Here is an 11,310-nt window from a genome sequence, read left to right on the forward strand (position 1 = left end):
AAGGAACAAATTTCAAATACTTTTAGCTTGTAACTTTGTCTTGTTTTGTAGCACTACTTTTGCATGAAAGCTCCATGAAGTTTGAGCTCAGCAAGAATGTATAACAAACTTCATGATACTTCTTTGGCTTGTAACTTAACTATGATAGTGTATCACGTGCAGTTTTTGAAATGTGTAAACCATCCTTTGTTTGCTCCTTAAAATATTGATTTGTAGTTTTTCTTAGTCTGTAAATTAGATTATGTATAGAACTTTTTATTTTATGTATATAGGATGTGATATGATCTAGAAGTCGAGCTCGACAAAGGCGAGTGTGAGCCAAGATCCGTTGATAGTCGATGGCGGACCAATGATGCGATCAAGGACAAAGCAAGTGAAACAAGCGATGGGATTGCTCATTCAAGAAACCATTGATGGACCCATGTTCGGGACTCAAAATGGAGCAACTTTCATGTTCGAGTTGAAGGCCAAATCAATTTGGATCAATTTGTTATCAAGCGACAAAATCGGAGGCTGAAAACACGCACGGGCAAAAACACCATGCGGCCGCATGGTGGCATACCAAAACTCAAGACGGCATTTTTGTTGAACCATGCGACCGCATGGAAATACACTATGCGGTCGCACAAGCCATTTTTTTGGCGAATTTCCTATTTTTGGTATTTTTCCATATTTTGTTAGTTTTTGATTCTTTTCCATATTTTAGGGATTATGCTCGACTTTTGCACAATTTTTACCTAGTTTTTAGGTTTAGTATAGATAGGAGTTTTTATTCAATTATTTTTTGACATTATTGATATTGAATTAAAGTGAGGCGTATTGTCTTCTCTTCATTGTTCTTCATTGAAAAACTTGGAACTTATCAAGTGTTAACTTGTGGTGTTCAAACAATCGGATTTAATTCTTGGATTGCATGATCAAGGGGTCTTTCAAGCGTCGTTTTTGTTGGATTTTTTAGTTCGACTTTCTTTTGGGTTAATCCTAAACTCTTGGATTAATTTGGCGTTCTTGGGTTCGTCAATCTCGTTGTGGTTTCATAGTCAACGTTGCTACGGGGTTCGCATCAATTGGTATCAGAGCTTTGGCTCCAAATTAATTGAAGGTTATATCTTTTTTTTATTTGTTTGAATCGTTAATTTTGTTTTCTTAGTTTCTTCTTATATTTTAATTGTTCTCTCTTAGTTCTTCTTCGTTCTTGCTTTTTTCTTTTCGTCATTCCATTGAGTTGTTGGTAGTCTTCTTTCATGAAGGAGTAAAAAAACAAAAAAAAAAGTTACTGTACATTCGAGGTACTGTTCATCTATATATATATATATATTATTGTTTGATTTTTGTTTTCTACCAACAACAATTCCTACATTGTGTTTGACTTTGAGATATTCAATTTGGTCCAATCCTTTCAATCTTCTATTGAGTCTATTCACATATTTGTGTCAAAACATTCATCTATTCTACTTATTCAAGTCCTTGAGTTTTGCGGTCTTCGATTAATATTCGGTTTGTTTGAATTCCCGGTAAAACAATTGATTTAGTTCACTTGGTTCTTTGAAGTGCTTGGAGAGAGACGTTGAGTGGTAAAAACCAAGTTGGTGAGTTTAATAGAGGGAAAAAGCCATAGTGAGTGTTTTCTGAGTGAAATCTTTGTGAGGCAAAAAAAAAATTGTATGATATGATGTCGGAAAGAGAAGGTTCTAATTCAAGCCGAAACGGTAATGACAACAATGCATCGGAGGAAATGATAAGGAGGTTTGAAAGGGTACTTGGTGATGTTAGGGAGAAGGTGGATAGGCAAGGAGAATGGATGGCGCAGATGGGTACTACAATTGCTAATCTTAGCTTGGGACAAGTAGAGATGTCTAATGCTAGGGGACCGGGTAGGCGTGAATCTAGGAGAGGAAGGCAGGATGAGGATGATTTTGATGAAAATGCCTTTGATATGGGTCGAGCGAGGCATAGGGGCGATAGGATGGAAAGACTGGGTAGAAATAACTTGGGAGATGAAGTAAATGGAAATTTGGGGAGTATTAAACTGACTATTCCGCAATTTAAGGGGAGAAGCGATCTAGAAGCATATTTAGAGTGGGAAAGGAAGGTTGAGATGATTTTTGAGTGCTATAATTATTTGAAGGAGAAAAAGGTAAAATTGGCGGTGCTTGAATTTGTGAATTACGCAATATCTTGATGGGATCAAGTACTTACATCACGACGCAGGGGTCGGAAAAGGCCAATTAGCACTTGGGATGAGTTGAAGATGTTGATGAGAAGGAGGTTTGTTCCAAGTCACTATTATAGGGAAATCCATAAAAAATTGCAAGGTTTGTACCAAGGATCGAAAAGCGTAGAGGATTATCATAAGGAGATGGAAATTTTTATGATTCGGGCTAATGTGGAGGAAGATCGGGAAGCTACCATGGCACGGTTCTTGAGTGGGTTAAATCGGGATATTGCAAACATTGTAGAGTTGCAACACTATGTGGAAATTGAGGACATGTTACATGTGGCAATGAAGGTCGAGAGGCAATTGAAGAGGAAGGGGACGTCTAGGCAATCGTTAGGTACTTCGACTCCTAATCCAACATGGAAATCGAAGTGGGATGACAATAACAAAAATGGGGCTACACCTAGAGGTAAAAATGATTGGTAAAAGGGCAAGGATGAAAAAGCTAGCAAACCAATATCAAAATTGGAGGCACAATCGTCGCGCAATCGGGACATCAAATATTTTAGTGTTTGGGAATGGGGCATATTGCTTCTCAATGCCCAAACAAACGGGCGACGGTGCTGTGGGATAATGGAGAGATTGTGAGCGATAGTGATGGCGAGTTTGATGACATGCCGGTGTTGGAGGATGTTAGTGAAGAAGAAAAAGTTGAAGGGCCGGTTGGGGATCTTCTAGTCACAAGGCGAGCTCTCACTATTCACATCAAAGCGGATGACTTGGAATTGCAATGGGAGAACATTTTCCACACTCGATGCCACGTCAACAATACGGTATGTAGTGTTATAATTGATGGTGGTAGTTTCACTAATGTAGCCAGCATATCTCTTGTAGAAAAATTGGGTTTAACATTGTTGAGACACCCGAGACCTTATAAATTGCAATGGTTGAATGAGAGTGGCGAGGTGAGGGTGAATCGAAGCGTGTTACTTAATTTGTCAATTGGGAGTTATAAGCATGAGTTAATGTGTGATGTGGTGCCAATGCAAGCGGGACATATTTTATTGGGACGACCAGGGCAATACAATGGGAAGGCTATGCATGATGGGTACAAAAATCAATATAGTTTCATTAAGGATGAAAGGACCATTACTCTTGTGTCATTAACACCGGCGCAAGTCTATGAGGACCAATTAAAATTGAGAAGTGAGGAAGAGAGGAGAGCAAAAGAGTTAGAGAAAATGAGAGCAAATAGTGAGTTGGAGAAAAAGAGAGAAAATGTTGAGATAGCCATTAAAGAGAAAAAGAGAGAGCAATCATAAGAGAGAAAAGAAAGAGAGTGCCCTGAGAGAAGAAAGAAAACACGAGCAAATTTCTTTACAAAAGAGAGTAATTTGAGGAGGGCGGTAGTTGAGAGAAAAGAGATGATCTTGTTCGTTTATAAAGAATTACTCCTCAATTTTGAGGAAACTAACCCACCCCTCCCTAGTTTGGCTAAGTCTTTGTTGCAGGAATTCGACAATTTATTTTCGGAGGATGCACCAAGCAGATTGCCGCCTATTCGAGGCATTGAACATCAAATTGACTTTATACCCAGAGCTTTCATTCCAAATTGACTGGCTTATCGAAGTAATCCCGAGGAGACTAAGGAGCTTCAAAGGTAAGTGGAGAAGTTGATGAGCATAGGATACGTGAGGGAAAGCATGAGTCTTTGTGCAGTACCGATTTTGCTTGTGCCAAAAAAGGATGGAACATGGCGAATGTGCGTGGATTGTAGGGCTATCAACAACATAACACTAAAGTATCGTCTCCCTATACTTAGGTTAGATGACATGCTTGATGAATTACATGGTGCTTGCATATTTTCTAAAATTGATTTAAAAAGCGGTATCATCAAATTCGTATACTGGAGGGTGATGAATGGAAAACGGATTTTAAAACTAAATATGATTTATATGAATGGTTGGTTATGCCGTTTGGACTCACAAATGCACCTAGCACTTTTATGCATTTAATGAATCATGTTTTACATGCTTTTACAGGAAAATTTGTTGTGGTTTATTTTGACGACATATTAATCTATAGCAAAGACCTAGGAGAGCATTTGGAACATTTAAAGTGTGTGTTAATTGTTTTAAGTAAAGAACAACTCTATGCTAATCTTAAGAAATGCACGTTTTGTATGGATAAAGTTATTTTTCCTGGTTTTGTGGTTAGTGCTAATGGGGTAGAAGTAGACGATGAAAAGATAAAAGCTATTAGAGATTGACCGACACCTAAAAGCATAACGGAAGTTAGGAGTTTTCACGGATTGACTAGTTTTTATAGGCGTTTAGAGATGTGTTGTCTCGAAGGTACGTATTGCTACTACTCTTGATTCTAAGTTACTTAGGTTTGAACATATTAAGGAATCGCATGAAAAAGATGTAGAATTTTCGAATATTTATTTGTCATGCATAAAAGGGGCGGTTGATAGGTTCTTTAGGCATGAGGGGTATTTATTTCAGGAAAATAGGTTATGTGTTCCTAATTGTTGTATTCGGGAGTTCTTAGTAAGGGAGGCACATAGTGGTGGATTGATGTGACACTTTGGGGTTCAAAAGACTTTAGATGTATTGAAGGAGCATTTTTATTGGCCTAAGATGAAAAGTGATGTTGAGCGAATTTGTAGTCGGTGCATAGGTTGTAAAAAAGCTAAATCTAAGGTTTTACCACAAGGTTTGTACACACCTTTACCTACACCTAATGAGCCTTGGGTTGATAACTCGATGGACTTTGTTTTGGGTTTACCTAGGACTAAGAGAGGTCGGGATTCTATTTTCGTGGTTGTAGATAGGTTCAGCAAAATGACACATTTTATACCATGCCACAAAACTGACGATGCCACGAACATTGCTGACTTATTCTTTAAAGAGATTGTGCGTTTACATGAGGTTCCTAGAAGCATAGTGTCGGATCGAAATGTCAAATTTTGAATCATTTTTGGAGAGTTTTGTGGGGTAATTTAGGCACTAAGTTATTATTTTCCACAATTTGTCACCCGCAAATGGATGGGCAAACCTAGCTAGTGAATAGGACTATGACACAATTGTTACGCACGGTAATCAATAAAAATTTGAAGAGTTGGGAGGAGTGTCTACCATTTGTTGAATTTGCATACAATCGAGCTGTTCACTCTACTACGTCATATTCTCAATTTGAAGTTGTATATGGTTTTAATCCACTAACTCTTTTGGATTTAATTCCTTTACCTGTGAATGAACGTGGTAGTTTAGATGGCAAAAAGAAGGCGGAATTGGTTAAGTCACTCCATGAAAAGGTAAAAGTGCAAATTGAAAACAAAAGTAAGTTGGTTGTGTCACAGGCGAACAAAGGTAGGAAGCACGTGACATTTGAGCCAGGAGATTGGGTTTGGGTGCACTTTAGGAAGGAGCAGTTTCCGGAGCAAAGGAAGTCCAAGTTGCAACCGAGGGGCGATGGTCCATTTCAAGTGATTGAAAAGATAAACGACAATGCTTACAAGTTGGACCTTCCAGGTGAGTACAATGTTTCAGCTACTTTTAATGTGTCTGATCTCACTCTGTTTGATGCAGGTTCAGATTCGAAGATGAATTCTTTTGAAGAGGGAGGCGATGAAATGATCCAGGAGTCGAGCCCGACTAAGGCAAGTGCGAGACGAGATCCGTTGATAGGCGATGTCGGACCAATGACGTGATCAAAGACAAAGCAAGTGAAACAAACGATGGGATTGCTCGTTCAAGAAACCACTGATGGAACTATGTTCGGGACTCAAAATGGAGCAACTTTCATGTTCGGGTTGAAGGTCAAATCAACTTGGATCAATTCATTATCAAGCGACGAAACCCAAGGCTGAAAACAAGCCTGTGCGACTGCACAGGTAAAAACACCATGCGGTCGCACAGGAAAACACCATGCGGTGGCATACCGAAACTCAAGACGACATTTTTGTTGAACCATGCGACTGCATGGAAATACACTATGCGGTCGCATAAGCCATTTTTTTGGCGAATTTCTTATTTTTGGTATTTTTCAATATTTTGTTAGTTTTTGATTCTTTTCCATATTTTGGGGATTATGCTCGACTTTTGCACGATTTTTACCTAGTTTTTAGGTTTAGTATAAATTTGAGTTTTCATTCAATTGTTAAAAACTTTTGACATTATTGATCTTGAATTAAAGTGAGGCGTATTGTCTTCTCTTCATCGTTCTTCATTGAACAACTTCGAACTTATCAAGTGTTAAATTGTGGTGTTCAAACAACCGGATTTAATTCTTGGATTGCGTGATCAAGGGTTCTTTCAAGCATCGTTATTGTTGGATTTTTTTGTTCGACTTTCTTTTGGGTTAATCCTAAACTCTTGGATTAATTTGGCTTTTTTGAGTTCGTCAATTTCATTATGGGTTTCATAGTCAACGTTGCTATGGGGTTTGCATCAGGATGGCTTTCAATGCTCTTGTTATACTGGTTCAAGATTCTGATGCAATTGTGAACAAGTAAATGGAGAATTTTTTATTTTTTTGTTTCTGTTATTTATGTCAATGGTGCGAGAGGCTAAATGTACAAAAGTTCATTCGCTTCTCTTTGTGTGATATGGTCATTAGTTGAGTCAAAACAAATAAATTATTTTCGAATAGAAATTAGAATTCGACCAGTCAAAATAAGTTGTTAGTTTGTCTCTTCAAACACATTACTTAAGGAATTTCTTCGTTAACTGGAACATAATTTATGGTTCTCAATACACTATTTTTGCAATGTTGTTGCCTTGAAACATTTAGCAACGTATGCTTAAATTTGATGTAACTAATGTGTAACACAAATATTATTTTTATCTGTACTATTATGTAGTCAATTACACTAAGGCACATACCTTGCACATGCGTTTCACTAAGCTATGAAAAGGGACACTGTTGCTTACTTGTTTATGCTAGCTTGGCCACCGGTGAAGTCAGAAGTTGGCTTCTAAATAGTATGTTTTCTGGGTTGTGGATTGGTCTCTTTGAGAAAGCTGGGTCGCCTAGCCAACTGCAAGAACACAAGATCTAAGGTAATTCTTTTATTAATAAAGTAAATAAAGAAGCCACCTATTAATGGTAGTTGGATTACAATTTATCATAGAATGAAAGGGCAAAACAATTACTACTATAATTAATGTATAATGGGCATTATCATTATAAGTTGCCTTCAGAGATAAAATATTGGACCACAAAATTTCAATTTTACTCTTGAGACCACCTTCAAAAACTTCACACACAAGTTTTTACTTTATAAAGTAACACTTCACCACTAGACCATTTTGAAAACATGACACATAATACCAAAGATATTATATATATTTGTAACATACTACGGGCATACCACATCTAAACGTAATAGTTTTCTATTCACTTATTGTTTCTTTTAACATTTACATTTTATAGTTTTTAAAACTAAAATTAGTGCAAGATTATAATTGTCGTAATGTGACCTAAATTTCAGTGGGTGTTGGAGTCCCAGTTGAGGAAGTCTTGAAGAGATTAAAATTATGGATCGAGAAGAAAAATCATCGCATTTTTGCTAGTCTGCTGCTAGCTAGACGCTCGAGTGATACCAATAAATTTTCAACAGAACGTTCTCACCTACCTAATGCTTGAGAGGCGAGAGACACTTGTCGCTCGAGCGACAGGGATTCCTGAATTTGAATTTTATATATATATATATATATATATATATATATATATAAGCCTCGACTTGTATTGTTCCCACATCATTCATAAAAAATCGTGAGAGCTTTAGATTTTAATTGAGAGTATTGAGATTTTGTTATAAACAAAATTGCTCTTGATTATAGTGGATTTCTCCTCTTCTGCCTATGATTTTTCTTGTCTTAGGTTTCCATGTAAATCTTGATATTTTTTATTTTGATCTTATTTATTTTATTATTTTCATAGTCCTTTTGGCCAAATTCATAACAAGTGGTATTAGAACAAATGTTGATTATTCTATATTGCAACGATAAAGTATGATATTTTGTTATTTGATAAAAATATCAGATTTACTTTATGGCAAGTGAATAAGCGAGCAGGTCCACACAGATGGATTTGGAGGAAGCGTTACTTGGCTTTGATAATATACATTCAACCTAGACCCAGGATTAAAAGTAGCACAGTGATCTAAATGCCTAATCCTATATTCTTCTACATCTGTCAAAATCAAACTCTTCGAGATGTTCTCAAGGAAAAAAGTACCCCTGCATTATAGTTGAAGTTGGAGCAACTTTGTATGACAAAGAGTTTGATTGGCAAGCTACACTTGAAATAGTGCTTATATTCTCATTGAATGTCTGAACGTACATCATTCGATGATCACTTAACTATGTTCCAAGAAATCGTGGCTGCTTTGGAGATATTGGAGGTTAAGTACAATGAGGGAGACCTGGAATTGATATTGTTGTGTTCACTGTCGCCATCATATGTGACTTTTAGAGATACTATTCTCTATAGCCGAGATACTCTTACCATAGAAGTCTATGATGCTTTATTATCAAAAGAGAAGATGAAGTATTTGCTGGAGGATCTGGGAGTTGAGTTGAAGGCTTTGTTGATCATGGGAGAAAACAAGATAGGAATCTTGGTAGAAATATGAGGGACAGATTGAAATCTAGACATGCAGAAAAGATGTGTCATTATTATAAGATAAAGGGACATATCAGGGCTAATTGTTATTCTTTGAAAAATAAGAATAAGGCTGCTGGTGCTACTAAAATAGGAAAGCAACTTATTAACACAATGGAGGCTACTTTTGTGGAAGATGGGCAAAATAAAGGAGAGCTTCTTATGATCTTTAATATGGATTCCAAACCTTGTGAAGAATGAGTTCTTAACTCGGCTTGTACTTTCCATATGTGTCCAAATAGGGATTGATTTACAATTTGTGAAGGAGCTACGAGAGGTATAGTGATTATGGGAAACAACGCACCTTACAAAATAGTCGAAGTTGGTACAGTCAAAATTAAATGTTTGACGGTGTTATCAAAACACTTACAGACATCAGACACATTCTAGAACTGAAGCAAAATCTCATTTCTTTGAGTACACTTGACTCAAAGGGTTATAATTACACTGATGAAAGCGGAATTTTGAAGGTGAGTCATGGTGCTCTTGTTGTCACGAAAGGACAGAAAAACTCTACACAGTTGAACATTTTGCAGGGTTCCACAATTACAGAAGATATACCGGTCTCTACTTTTTCTTTGAATTATGAGAAAGTTACAAAACTTTGGCATATGAGTGAGAATGATATGATAGAATTGAGTACAAGGGAGCTTTTTGATGGGTAGAAAACTAGTAAGATGAAGTTTTGTGAGCATTATGTCTTTGAAAAACAAAAAAGACTCAAATTTACTACTAGAAGAGATAATACGAAGTGAAGACTTTAATAGATCCATTCAAATCTTTAGGGGCCTACCAAGGTACCTTCAAGGAGAGGTGCTTAATATCTATTAACAGTGATTGATGGTTTCTCTAGGAAAGTTCGGGTATTCTTTTTAAAATAGAAGAGCGATATGTTTGGGACCTTCAAGGAGTGGAAAATAATGATAGAAAAGTAGATTTGAAAACAAAATAAATGTATACATACAGATAATAGGCTGGAGTCCTGTTAAGATGAATTCAATAATTTTTGCAGGGTTGAAGGCATCTTGAGACACTTGATAGTGCCCGAAACTCCTCAATAGAATGATGTGATAGAACAAATGAATAAAATTTTAACGGAAAAGGTTCGTTGTATGCTTTCAAATTATGGGTAGCCTAAGATTCTTTAGGCTGAAGCTACCGCCACAATTTGTTTTCTAATTAATCGCTCACCCTTAACTGGTATTGAGAAAAATACACTAGAAAAGGTATGGTCTAAAATATCTTCTTGTTATACTGATTTGAATATTTTTGGATGTCTTGGTATGCTTATATGGATAATAGGAAGTTGGAGCCTAAGTCTAGAAAGTGTGTCTTTCTTGGGTATAATTCAATTATGAAAGAGTATAAATGGTAGTGTACTACGATAAGAAATGTAGTGGTCAATAAAGATGTAGTATTTAATGAACTTGCTATAGTTCATGATTCATTTTGTAGGGATTCTGATAAAAATGAGGAATAGAATCATTCAACTCAGTGGAGTTGGAAATTGGTCCAGGGGAACAATCGGAGGTTTTAGGACAGTCTAGCTTAGAATTGACACACAGTGATACTTCGCCTAATTTGCTTGTACCATCAGCAACACCACAATACTCAATTGCTAAGGATAGACCTTTCAGATAGATTAGACCTCGACAGTAGAATGGAGAAGCAGACATGGTAGCATATGCTTTGAATGTGACTGAATAAATTGATTTCGCTAAGGATATTACAACATATACAGAGGCAGTTAGCTGTAGTGATCGTAGCAGATGGTGGATTGCTATGTAGGAGGAGATTGAGTCATTGTATAAAAATTGTACTTAGAATTACCTAAGGATAAAACGGTTGTTTGCTGTAAGTAGGTGTTAAAAAAAAAAAAAAAAAAAAAAAGGAACATTATCTATTTTGACCATTTGATTTGCTTTTTTGAAGAAATATTTATCATTTTTTGCTCTTATTTTGTTTAACATATTTTTTATATGTCAATGATCAATTAATGCTCATATTTGGGTCTGCTAGAAAATTAATTAAATTTAAGTCAAATATACTAAAAATCTAATTTTTATCTGAACCAAACAAAAGCTAAATGTGATTTGAATAATTTAAAAAGTATAGTATCAAAATATGTTGCTTATTAAATGCAATTATACTAACTCACTTTCTATTTTAACTTTATTAAAAATTAAATTATAATCTTTTGTAGTTTATTTTGAAGTATTGAATCTCTAAAATAGAGAACATGTTGTATTTACTATTTAGAGAGTCTTCTACAGATGTTCTAATAAGATATTACTTCAAAATTATAGTTTTGACTTAATTATCCTTATTGGAAGTGATATAAAGGTAAAATATGAATTACGTTAATAATGAATAAATGGAGCATGTCAAGGTGAATTTGTTTTAAACTTGACTCCTACACCATGGTGCCTACAGAGGACACCTTGCCGACGATAATGTTTGCGGCATGAAAGCCCTATAGT

Source organism: Olea europaea, chromosome 11 (genome assembly GCF_002742605.1).
Source record: "Olea europaea var. sylvestris chromosome 11, O_europaea_v1, whole genome shotgun sequence".
NCBI classification, from domain to species: domain Eukaryota; kingdom Viridiplantae; phylum Streptophyta; class Magnoliopsida; order Lamiales; family Oleaceae; genus Olea; species Olea europaea.